This window comes from Ochlerotatus camptorhynchus, unplaced genomic scaffold (genome assembly GCF_037179485.1).
Source record: "Ochlerotatus camptorhynchus isolate MF236.1 unplaced genomic scaffold, CSIRO-AGI_Acam_v1.1 ptg000077l, whole genome shotgun sequence".
In the NCBI taxonomy this organism is placed as follows: Eukaryota; Metazoa; Arthropoda; class Insecta; order Diptera; family Culicidae; genus Ochlerotatus; species Ochlerotatus camptorhynchus.
The window spans coordinates 9,673,425-9,686,062 of record NW_027040567.1 but is presented as its reverse complement, the minus strand read 5'-3'; the positions used below and the strand labels follow the sequence as shown (position 1 = coordinate 9,686,062).

Here is a 12,638-nt window from a genome sequence, read left to right as displayed (position 1 = left end):
AAATTCAACTTGGCAGAACAGAAAATCCAAGTCTCTATGAAACTACGTACTTTTGTGAATTTAAATGCGGTTTTCTCAAAAATTGAGAAATTCAACCCTCACGTATGGATTCAGCAAGTTCTATTCTATAAAACACAAGCCAAGTTTTTAAAGATATGAGCCAAAATTCAGTTCGGCAAAACACATGACGGCAACGGCTATGAAAATACCTACTTTTGTGAATATTAACTAGGTTAGTCCTTCACGTATGGATTCAGCAAAGTTTCATTCTATAAAATCCAAGCACACATTTCAAACGATCGAACCGTAATTCAACCTGGCTTCAAAAAATCTACCATCACGTATGAACTCACAAAGGTCTATTATATAAAATCCAGGCGTGATTTTCAAAGGACGGAGCCAATATCCAACTTGGCTGATCAAGAAACCCAAATTTCTATAAAAAATACGTACATCTGTGGATATAAATCCAGTTTTATCAACAATTGTGCTTACCTTAAAAAATCCACCGATAGGTATGTACACACGAAGGTTCATTCTTTAAAATCACAGCCTAATTTTTAAAAGATGTGAATCTCACAAGAACGAGGAAGGGGTCTAGGGGATCGGAATCTATACGTTAAAAGCTAGTTAAATCACTTCAGGGAAGCTCAGACTAACATTAAATATAATTCAATCACTCAACAGAAACGTTTGCACTAGGTATGAACCACTTCAGAAAAGGTTGGTCTTCGTTTGTAAAATTTAAGATCAAAAAAGTGTCGGTTCACTTCGGAAATCTTTCTACACTTTTAGGAAAGGTAGATGACCTAAACAAGATTGTGTCCTTGCCAAATGCCAAAGCAGTTAACAAAAATCTGGGGCTCACTTTGGAAAATTTCAAACCTGCTCTGACAAGTTTGGATTCAGTTCGGAAATAGTTTAATCAATGCAGGAATCCTTGGATTAATTTAGGAAAGGGATTAAATCAGCTAATGTGGCCTCACTCCAGAAAATTCGAAACCAATTATTTAAAGCTTGGGTTCGGGTTTGGGATATGTTGGATCATTTCAGGGAAATTTCGACAACTTTGAAAAGGATTGAATAACATAACATAAAAGTAGACTCAGTTAAAAAAATGATGATGACTTATTCGAAAGTTTGAACTCACTTCAAAAAAGTTCAGACTCAGTTTTGAATCTGCTTTGAAAAGTGTTACCTCAATTATGAATTTCCTGATTCGTTTCTGATTTGGTCTCAATTCAAAACCATGGATTTTACTCGGAAATTGTTGAATCACTGTAGAAAAAATTGAATCATTAAGTAACATTGCAGCAGGTTTGTAAGTTGAGATATTGGATAGGCTTGGAAATTCAAGCATTAAGTTTCTTCTTCTTCTTCTCCTCCTTCTTCTTCTTCTTCTTCTCCTCCTTCTTCTTCTTCGCATTTCAAGCTTATTGCATATCGCATATTAGCTTATTGCGTGCTCTCAACTTAGTGTTCTAGATGCACTTCCACAGTTATTAATTGAGAGCTTTCGATGCCTGTACCATTTTTGCATTGGTATAATTGTGTGGCAAGTCCAATCATACTTCTATGCCCAGGGAAGTCGAGAAATTTTCCAACCCGAAAAATTCCTAGACCGAACCGGGAATCGAACCCAGCCACCTTCAGCATGGTCTTGCTTTATAGCTGCGCCTTTACCGACTGAGCTAAGGGAGGCCCCATTAAGCATTAAGTTGAAAAGCTCGAAACGACGGATTGATTGAACTATGCAAATTATAAAAAAAACGGCAGCTTAAACTAAAGATGGTCAAATTTTAAGACACGAAGAAGTAAGGGTCTAGGATAAGAGAGGATTGGATTCAAAACAAACTACCTTGACAACGTATGCCCATGCGGTTTCTATCAATACTTTTAATGAAAACAAGATAGGTGCTACTCGATTGTATTTGAATTTATCAGTTCGTGTGGTTCAAAATCAGTCAAACCCTTAGCATGTGAAATAGCTAGTTTAGAATCAACACATGAGTACTAGACACTCTACAGATAAGTTGCCAAGACAATGTTGTTACTAGATTTTCAACTGTTCAAACGGTGCTATTTTATAAACACATATTATGACCGTAAGATAATGTTATAGTTTTGAGTTACAAATAAAAACCTTGGTATTATACGCCAACCAAAAATTTATTGCATTAAATGTTAGTTGCATTTCCTATCATCCTCCGCAGCGAATACTATTTTATAAACACATATTATGACCGTAAGATAATGTTATAGTTTTGAGTTACAAATAAAAACCTTGCTATTATACGCAAACCAAACATTTATTACTTTCAATGTTAGTTGCATTTTCTATCATCCTCCGCAGCTAATACCGCAGAGAATGATTTAAGTTGGCAATGCAGACGATGTAATGATTTTTTATCTTTTTTTTATTTAGTGTTCTGTCTATGTTTGTGAGAACAATACCAGTAACCTTTTTATTTATAACATTTAAACTTGCTTCGATTCTCTCCAATTCCGGGTCAGCAGAAAAAACTTGCGGTATCAAATTATCGTACTATGAGCGCTTCTTATTCGCTTTTAGCCTAACCAAGTTCCGAAGTATGGAGAGAGCAGTGAGAAAGCACGGTCTGATAATCGAATTGAATTCTCACGTCGCTTTTTAAATAGACCAATGTATCCACCATTTTGAGAAAATCGAAGTTGAAGTTCGACAGATTATTGTATTGTTTAGAAACAATACATTTTGTAAAATTATTTTTAATGTAGTCAGTGAATAATAACGTTGAACATTCGGTGTAAACGGTAAAATCCCAATTTTTCTATGAATTTCATGCTACAATATAGAAGAAAAAACACATAGGACGTTTTGATTAGTCAAGTTGTACATCGGACGATTTTTCTCAATTACATAATCAATGAGTATTACATTAGACGTTTTGTTCTACATGATACTAGTTTCCCTTTCAGAGATTTCAGAGTAGAGTACTTAACTTTAGATTGGCCGAGCCAATTTTCTAAGAGCACCAATCATGTTAGACAGTCCAAATGACCGAAGTAACAATCATGTACCCATAATTTAAAACTGTACATTGGAAAATTTTTGACCTATGGTTATCTTAAATAAATGATAGTAATTTTGTAAGGGTATTTTTGCATCACATACAATGATAGAAGAGCAATAGTTTGTATCGCTTAACTCGATTTTTTTTACATTTGTTACCTTTAGGACCTTTTGAAAGTGACGTGACAATTCATGGTTCGAGTCTACTCTCGTCCTTTTTTTTGTCATAATTAAATTTTCTCACTTATTCACTACCTTTTTCGGTCTCCAATTTCCATTTAACACGGTTGCTACGACTACCATGAAAAACTCGCTCTGTAACATACATAGCTCGATCGGAGTGGTAGAAGGATAATGATATATTGCTTGCCTGCTTTGTTTCAATATACACGGATGAGGACATAGCTTGATCTGAATCAAGAAAAGACATAACAAAAAAAAAATCCTATTTACACACGTGTATCATCTTCGGCTTAACTTCGTGAAGCACCCCAATAAAAAATATCATAAACGAACGATATCCAAAATGATTGAACTATTTCACAAATGGTTTGGATGATACCCCAAACACGTCGTTAAGAAAATTAACCATAACTTTTTACTAGGGCAGCTTGTCAACAATTTGCTCGTTTTCTTCTACCGTCCCGAGTGCGCTGTGTCGCAAGGGCTGCTTTTTCTTCCTTGATTTGTTTTCCGTTGATCTTGTTTTCCGTGTATAAACCAAAATGACCGGTCTTGAGAAGGTATAATATTATATTTATATTTATTATTATTTAAAAATCGGTATTTTCGTACTGAAGAATGGCACCAGCAGCGTTAGTTTCGTATTGATTGTTGGTAAAAGCACGTCGGTAATACCGGTTAAACAACCCTACTGTGTTACCTGACTTATAACGAATATACGTTGTATACGAGTACCCCGAATACAACGTATAGTTCGTCTAATTTTACATTGCAAATGCTATGCAAAATTAGACGAGTCATACGTTGTATTCGGGGTACTCGTATACAACGTATATTCGTTATAAGTCGGGTAACACAGTAGTAGAAATGAAATTTTACAATGGCAGGGCTGGTAGCAGGTCACTTTTTTATTAGCTTGGTCACTATTTTCAAGGCAGTCACTAAAAAGTAACATTTTTTCAACAATAAGTGACTTATTGTTACTTAAAATTTAGTCACTAAAGTCACTTTTTCACGACCAATTTTGAGAGCAGAGGTGCAAACGGGGATTGCTTTTTACTACATTCGCTTCGTTGTCTCGGGCTAAATAGTATTTTTATTTATTTTATGTAGTAAGTACACTCATGCTCTACTAGCAGCTCTCTCGCACAGCATCCTGAAACGGTTTAAGGAAGGAATAACAATATATCAAGCTTAACACTGCATTAGGTCCTAAGTAACATTTTCCGATTCTCTTCGTCGACTTTCTTTTTCGTTGATAACTTGAGCACATAACCGTTTCTTGTTGTGTTTGTCGTATTAGATGCTGGATAAAAGCTTCTTTCATCGATCTGTATACTGAAAATACCAGAGAATATATTTTCATGGCCGTGGGGATACATAGTGAAAGTCGACAACGATAATCTGTCAATGTTACTTAGAACCTAATGCAATTTTCAGCTTGATATCGCCATATGGAACTTTGGTGGTGTTTAATGCCTGGTGTGGGCAGGATTTTGTGCAACCGGAAATCTCAAAACGGCTTTCACGTCGTCCAGTCGCTGGAAGGTTATTTCATGCCTTTTTTGCTCAAATACCGTCACAAAAAGTTCACTTTCCAGCCGGAAAACGCCGTTATTCACACAAAAAAAGAAACCATACATTAGATAAAGAACCAGAAACTAGATCTGTTGGACTGACCAGACCATTGGAGAATCCTTGTTCGTAGGACTTATGCTGAGGGTAAGCAGTATGCTACTGTAGATGAGCTCAAGTTAGTTATTTCAGAGGCTTGTGAAAATATCGAGAAATATGTTCTACAAAACTTGGTAAACAGTATGCCAAATCATATTTTCAGGTTATTAATAAAAATGGAAGAGTTACTAACTATAAGACATTTCAATTTATTGGATTTACTGATTTTACTTGATTAAGCCCCATAAAGTTAGGTTTGGTCTTACATCAACTGGACAGATTTTTTCCTCTGTTCGGGACCTAACACCACTGAGACCAGTAATTTTAACTATTGTATTTAGTATATCCCGTGTCCTTAGTTTAGTGCATGTCGTATTACCAACAATCAATACGAAACTAACGATTTTAAATTGGCTCACCACTTTAGTAGCCTATTGGTCCCAAGCAAACGATTAACGTACCCTATTCTAGTTGAAATTCTAGTACTACACTATGTTTGTTTTGATTCGCTATGAAAGTTTGACAGATAACATCAGGGGTGTGTGGATTCATGCAGAACATGCAGGGGTGAGTGAAATAGCTTGGGACTGCTTGGGACCGTTGTTCTGGTACTGAGTGAGCCAAAAATAATAATGATTTTCTTCGGGACCCAGTGGTCTTAGAGTTACCTCTATGGTATTACTCCATAACTATTGAGAAATGATGAAGTATTCTCGCAGAGATGAACTAGCCGATGACTGAAAGTCTCTTTAATAAAAAAAGAAAGATAAGATGAAGTATTCGATTTTTTTACAGTTGTCATTCTTGCATTTATCGCAAGGATCCGACTCTAATTGAAAGGTCCCACTATTTATACCCTTAGGAGCGTTGAAACACCTTCCAAAGGCGCGCCCCTTTGTCAGTCAAAATTGGATTTTTAACAACAAAATTAAACAATGACACCGATAATGACCATGCATCAGAACTCTAGTCTTAACCACTTCAAACTAGGGAACAACGAATAGAAGATCAGGAACCACATAGATGAAGACTAACTAACTCATTTTTTCCTTGTTTCAAGATCATCCTCGATGGACAAAGCCGAGTCTTATCACTATCAACAAGGCAGAAAAAGTAACAAGGACTAAGATGTGTTCCTTTGATTACTGAAAAATTCTGTTCCACTAGTTTGAAGTAGTCAGGACTAGGAATCGGTGGTAGATCTTACATCCCGTAACGTACCACGGAAAGGTGATCTACTCACGTTACGGGGCAACTGGGCAGCTTAAATTAATGTATGATGTATTTTAAGTGAATTGGAGTTAAATAAAGCATATTTTCAGCCCTCTACAATGCACGGAAAGCTTGCTTCAAAATTCTAAATATTTATGCTGAAATATCCAATATTGTAGGTGGTCTTATAGAAGTTGGACAGAGTGTAGATTTATAAAGTTGACTGTATTATAATTGTCAAAATTTGTCCAAGTCCTAGGGCCAGGGATGGACCGCTCTTTTGAGACTTTTTCGTTACTTTTGACGTAGGATTACGTCTTTTGGCAACATATTGGGAGTGCAATTTCAAAACAACCAAAATCGACCGCGTTACGAAAAGAGGACAGGTTTTGATTACTTATAACTCTGTTAATAGCGGATAGATTTTAGTTCTTAATTCGTCAATCGTTTGAAAATTTTCTACGAATCTGTTAAAATGAAAACATTATCAATTTTTTAATAGTACACTATTGAAAATTACACAAATGTCCAACAGTTGATTAAAATTATCACCGATTGTCTGTAAAAAGCGCTTGCACCGTGTGTAGTGGTGTCCGGTCGGTCATCATAAGCAGGAGGAGCAGCAATGCTTTCAGCGCGTGGCGTTGAACATTTTTCTCAAGTACACTACGAAAGACTTCCCGTAAACAGCTAGCTATCAAGGCTGTCCTCAAAAGCCCTCGATTCGACGAAGAAAGAGGAAGAATCCACACCGCTACTGATCGGGTTCAGTTGCTCGTCGTGAGTCAGTGTGGGCCATCTATGTCAAGCGCGTCACCCACGTCTCAATCTCTACACTGGTAGTAACCGGAGAGCGCTCTCGAGTGTAGCTTCAGTGTAAACACAGAGTGTGGCTCTACGGTGCAGATATTTTGAATTTTGATAGGGAGATTAATATTTAATGCTATTTATATGTTAAGATGGGTTAACTGAAAATTCAATTGAATTTAACGTAAGCATTCTATATTAAAAAGTAACGAAAAAGTCCCAAAAGAGCGATCCATCACTGCGAGGGCTAAGACTTAAATCAATTTTCTCTGTGCTTCAATTTTTCGTTCTAATCACCAATTCGCGATCTGCATCTAAAATCAACCTAATATATTGTTTGCTTTCAAAAAACTCGAGGCTGCACAGAGGAGTAACTGGAACAAAAACCTGGCCAAAATTATATTCACTGGTTTTGAGCAATTTTCTGCTAATATATATTAAAATATTTAATAATAATAGGATTTTAGACTTCTGTTAACTTTAAATTTTAAAATCCATCTACTTAGCAGTGCATATCTGGCCTTTCATCATCCATACGAATAAAATAAGTAATGGGTTTTGAAAGTAGGATGTTTTTATTCTTCTGCTTAATATAAGGATTATTTAACAAAAAAGAGTAAAGAAATTAGCCAAGAATCATTGCCCTGAAATAAAAAAATATAATAAAAAATAATGAAAGTTTTAATAACATAACTTGCGATTTCTTACGTTCGATTAGTTAGAATCTTTGTATTGAATATTGAGTAGTTTGCGGTTACCGTGCACAGATTCTGCTTTATTTTCATTCGTTATCGCCAGCTATAGAGATTAGTGACGTTTAACGCACGCACACTAGCGGGAGCAACGACGTGTAAAGTTGTTTAAATAATATTATTTTTCTCTGGCTAACCTAAAGAATGTATGAAAGTAGATCTGCCAAAATGAGTTTGACATCGATTTGTTATGTATTTTCCTCGGATATTCACTAACATACTCTCACATATCGCACCAATACAACCGGACATGAAAATCTCTATGACGCTCTGCTAGTTTAGCTTGAACGAACCTATGTGTATGTAAAATCGAATGGGTAAATGTGTATGTGTGTGTATGAGAGAGTATTACAACCAAATGGCACTCGCTAATTTTCAAAATTTACAGTTTCTACATGAAAAGTGAAATACTTTATGGGGTAAACGGTTTGTGATAAACATTGAATTACAAGGCAAAGAAACCTTACTTTAACCTTAAATTATAAAACTAATGACACATGGTTTTTCTAGCGTTACACTCCTTTAAGCTAGTACATCAATCGAGGTACTAGATTTAAAAACTTAGCAACATTAGTAAAATGATGCTGGCCATGGGTATCAAACCGGGAGTAGTTTACTGAAGTGTAATTTTAATCTAGTACCACAATTGATGTAATAGATTAAAGAAGTACAGAAGTATTACTCGGTAAGTTTGTCATAGCTATCTGCAGAAAACCGTTGTGCTATGGAAGTTTTCTAGAAGTATGACCTTATAAAGGGATAAAATTTTGCCACGAAATGATGCAAAACATGCCATTTTCAAATGGCTCGCAATCGCCAATCCGGACAACTCCGGACGAGATTCCAATGCCAATGTGTTTATAATAACGTGAACTTTCATTCTTCCACAGATTATATGATCTGATCGCGCAAGATTCTACAACTTTTTCAAGTCTGAAACAGCACAAAAAAACATAAAAAATACATTTTTTTCAGATTGTTGAAAAAATAAGACAACATTTAAATTTAAAAGTTTTTATCTCATAACTTGTTAGAAAAGATCCCAAAGTACCCATTTTATTATAACACTTAACTCTTGATCAAATTGTTTATATCTGGTATGCGTAATTATTACATGGTTACTTTTTGGAAAACAAGAAGCTTCGAATTTCTTCAGTTTTTGAACACGTCTCAAAATTTGTAAACAAAATGTAACGTTTTTATTCCATTGTCACTTTATGCTGCATATATTGAAATATATAAAAAAAATATAGAAGCATGAAAAATCAAGAAAATCTTGTTTTCTTATTTTGGCCAGGTTTTTGTTCCAGTTACTCCTCTGTGGGCTGTGTCAAACAGTGTAGGTGTGCCAGTCATCTATCGCATTACCCAAGTAACACAAATTCATAGAATTATTTAAAGTAAACTAATTTACAACCAAATCCAATCATACAAAGGTTATACAAATATGAGTCAATAAGAGGACCACTTGGCCAACAACTGGCACACTTACCCTAGTTAAATGAGTGCAGAGTGAGGAAATGGTGGTTAGACCGTAGTTCTTGGTTATTCAATTAACATTTATTTTTCGAAAACAATGGGATTTACCTTTTTTTAATTCAGAAGCATGAGAAATGCTCATGATGGGTTTATGAGTTTCAAAAATTTCTCGAAGTGGCAAAGATTGGAACCATACCTTTTCGATCAATAAATGTCACTATTGGACTCTTTTTATTGTTTTAAAATTACAAATTGATAAATATTTTCGTTATTTTAGTCACTAAATTCACTACTATTGTATCACATACCCACTTCCAGCCCTGCAATGGTACAGCAGCTTATACAAAAAGCCCAGTAATGTGTTTTTTATACGGGTTTATCGTACTTGAAGGCAGAAATTTGAAAAATATATGTAAATTATTGGAGGGGAAAAACTATACGTTGCCCATATTGAAAATTATTGGGGAGGATCCAAAGTGCCATGCCCTCCTATCATGACTCCCCTATGTGTCTTGATATTTCGATTGAAAAAAAAAAGATTGGTGTCTTCGGAAGGAATGTTTAGGCGGGCAAGGATTACTTTATGATGGACATTTTAGTTTAGGTTTCTCTCACGAGGTGGGGCTAGCGTACATATGTAATACTGAACACGCCCAAAACCTCGAAGTTTTCCCAAAGTGACAATCCTACACATTTTGTAAGTCCGAGAAACGTTCTTTTTTTCATACCTCGACTTATTTCGAAATATTAATCTTATTTTATTTGATAGGCGTAGCATTTTTTTCTAAATCTTAATGTCAGGTTCACGCAATACGGACACTTTATTTATTCTATAGCCAGACCTCTAGTTGTCAGATTTTAAATATTTTGAACAGCTATTTGTTTCAGAAGTATACGTGTTTCAGTGGTGAAAGTTTCGTCCCGATACGTGCTGTATTAAAAAAGTTGTACTAGATGCAAGACGAGCAAAGAAAATTGATCCTGGACACCCACGTCGAAAACCACACGAAAATGTTGAAAATTACCGTTTCTACCGGGGGATATGACCGTGATCGCAAGGGGTTCAAAGCAAATGTAGTGCTTGAACTTTGGATCGGCAGCTGAACTGGAAGGTGTTGAGGTCGATCTAGAGAAACCCAGGACTCTCGGATCGAGATGTTGCCAAAAAAATACGGTTACAACCGTACCAACCGGTGGAAACCATCGATTTAAAATTGGCTCACTACTTGACTAGCCTATTGGTCCCAAGCAAATCCATTAACATACCCCATTCTAGTCGACATTATAGTCGAAATTCTAGTACTACACTATGTTTGTTTCGTTTCGCTATGAAAGTTTGACAGTTAAAATGAGGGGTTCGTGTATTTTCCTATGTTTCGAGGGGTGCATCGATTAGCTTGAGACCAAAGATAGTACCAGAGCAGAGCCAATAAGTTGGGCAGGTCTTCTAGTCTTAGAGTTACCTCTATGGTAGTACCAACAATCAATACGAAACTAACAATTTTAAATTGGCTCACTACTTGACTAGTCTATTGGTCCCAAGCAAATCGATTAACGTATCCCACTCTAGTCGAAATTCCAGTACTACACTATGTTTGTTTTGATTCGCTATGAAAGTTTGATAGATAAAATGAGGGGTTCGTGGATTTTCTTATGTTTCGAGGGGTGCATCGATTAGCTTGGGACCGAAGAGAGTACCAGAGCTGAGCCAAAAAGTTGAGCTCGTTTCTTTGGGACCTTCTGGTCTTCTCTATGGTAGTACCGTCCGGAGGATTCGTCTGCGAGCAGGTTACCGTTCATTCCGTGCCTCCAAGCAACCGAACAGGACGAAGCAAAATCTAGTGACCAGAAGACGTAGTCAGAATTTGTACGACCAGGTTTCGATGAATTACAGAGGATGCCTTCTCATGGACGACGAAACCTACACTGAGGCAAATGGACGTACGCATTCCATAAGACCCGCTTATGAATTTTAGTCATAATGAATCGGTATGAATTTCCCTGGTTTGCCTTATGAAAAATAATGTTGACAACAAAAAAAATGGAGCAGGCCGAACCATGAACGTTGAGATTACGAGACCTGTTTGTTGACTCAATTGTTTATCTTGAAATGAATGTTTTAAAGTGTGGTCCAGTTAGAATCCGGAAGCATAGTTTAATTGATAGTAGCGGCTCTGGAATATTTTGACAGTAGTTGGTTTTGAACGCGTTCCTCTTTCAGTATTGAACGTATTGGCACAATTCGTGCATACGGTCGATCAGACTGACCTAAAATTGAGTCGAGTTGACTCAATTTCGTCAAAATTGGATTTTCTCAAAAATGAGTTGAATTTTCCGGAAATTTCCAGGAAAAGCTTCTCGAATATGACGAAAATCGATAAAGATATCATTCAGTCTGTTAGTATACTCCTAGACTGAGTAAAAGATTCATGGATTGTCCTCATATTCAAGAAGTTTTTCATGGTTTTCCACAGCTTTCGCCGGAAAATTCAACTTGCTTTAGATGAAATTGAGTCGACTCGACTTAATGTTGAGTCAGCCTGATCGAGTTGAAGTTGAATTGTGCCAGATAGAAAAAATATGCCAAATTTACCGCGTACGTTTAACATCGTAACACCCTAGTAAATATATAGACGATGTCACCATAAAACTGAAAAAAGTTGTTCTAATCAAGCACAACATTGCATTTTTACGGTTCGATTGGAACAACTTTTGACAGAAGTCCTTACTTTTACTTAGATGACTTTAGGACATCGTTTCCGTGAACGAAAAAAGCTGCCCGGCCGGATCAGGATAAGCATCGTAGTAGAACTGAACAATCGGCAGCTGCGTTGGATATTGGATCGTAAACTAGGAAATCAAGTTACAATCCAAGTGTTCTTAAATATGAAGTAATGTAATTTTTATCTGATATTGTGAAATAAATTTTTCAATTCAACTTCACAATAACATTACAATTGTCATAAATAATCAGTGGTAGACAATAATTATGAATACAAGGAGAGAATATAACATAATTTAAACTAAACATAGCAACGTGAAGATCAACTAAGTTTCAAGTTCTTTTTTAGACAAAATTTGGAATTTTTGCTTGATTGATTTTTACATTCTGTTGACGATATGCTCTAAATACGTTCATCGTTTCATGAACAAATATGAGTAGGTAACAGTCACAAGAAGCTATCCCCTTTACAATTGCCCTTTAATTTTCTAACTACAAATTGGCTCGATCAGCCGTATCGCATCCGACAGACCATTTTGTTCTGCCTTACTGAACCACTTCTTCTCAGTAAAAGCACTCAGAATTGAAACAGAGAAATATTTTTAGAAAATGTCCAATAAACACAGACAGACAAACGCACACATAACCGTGTATCTCAGCAGTTGATTTGTCGTTGTTTTCTTATTCGTTGTTGTCATCGTCATCGCCACCGTAGGTTGTTGTTGTTGTTGCTATTGCTCCCGCCACCATTCGTGGT

The 12,638-nt window shown here is 36.1% G+C and overlaps 1 protein-coding gene across 4 annotated transcripts in view; it reads right to left on the bottom strand.

Annotated features, from left to right (window-relative positions):
• The window catches only part of LOC135697710 (neurofilament heavy polypeptide-like), a 30,234-nt gene that overhangs the window by 16,815 nt on the left and 781 nt on the right, over window positions 1–12,638 (bottom strand). The gene's annotated exons all lie outside the window — the stretch shown is intronic.